At 40.3% G+C, this 499-nt stretch overlaps 1 pseudogene; it reads right to left on the bottom strand.

The window, feature by feature from the left end:
- The window catches only part of LOC107668649 (protein Wnt-7b-like), a 45,530-nt pseudogene extending 45,031 nt beyond the window's left edge, over window positions 1-499 (bottom strand).

Genomic DNA, 499 nt, shown 5'->3' with positions numbered 1-499 from the left:
AGTATTCCAAAAAAAAAAAAAAAAAAAAAAAAAGAATTCATCCAATGGCATCTTAAATTAGTTCCATATTATGATAGAAAATCCAACAGGAATCCTGTACATGTTCCTTTGGGATATTGTGAAGGATGTGGGATATTTTTCAAACAGTATCAAAGGAGATCCCACGCATGCTAGACACTTGTTAGGTGGCTTTCCATCACCTGTCCAACTAATACATTTCAAAACATTCATTTATATGTTCGTTTTGTAAAGCGATTCATATATAGGCTCGCTGTAAAGCACTGCGAAAGAAATCTAGTCAAGCGCGTCCAAACTTTAGTCTTGCATCGCACGAACATGAAACCAACAGATTTAGACGTTTAGAGACTTACAGGTAGCTCCCGCTGGTGAGGATGAGGAAGATCTGCGGGTAATAGACAGACAGCAGCACACTGCGCGAGGAGAAGAGGATCATGGTGACATACGGACGCTTTTCTGACGGACTGAGAGAACGAGATGC

This window comes from Sinocyclocheilus anshuiensis, unplaced genomic scaffold (assembly GCF_001515605.1).
Source record: "Sinocyclocheilus anshuiensis isolate Anshui unplaced genomic scaffold, SAMN03320099.WGS_v1.1 scaffold2477, whole genome shotgun sequence".
NCBI lineage: Eukaryota > Metazoa > Chordata > Actinopteri > Cypriniformes > Cyprinidae > Sinocyclocheilus > Sinocyclocheilus anshuiensis.
Note: the sequence above shows the minus strand (reverse complement) of the source record. Positions and strands in the feature narration are given on the sequence as shown.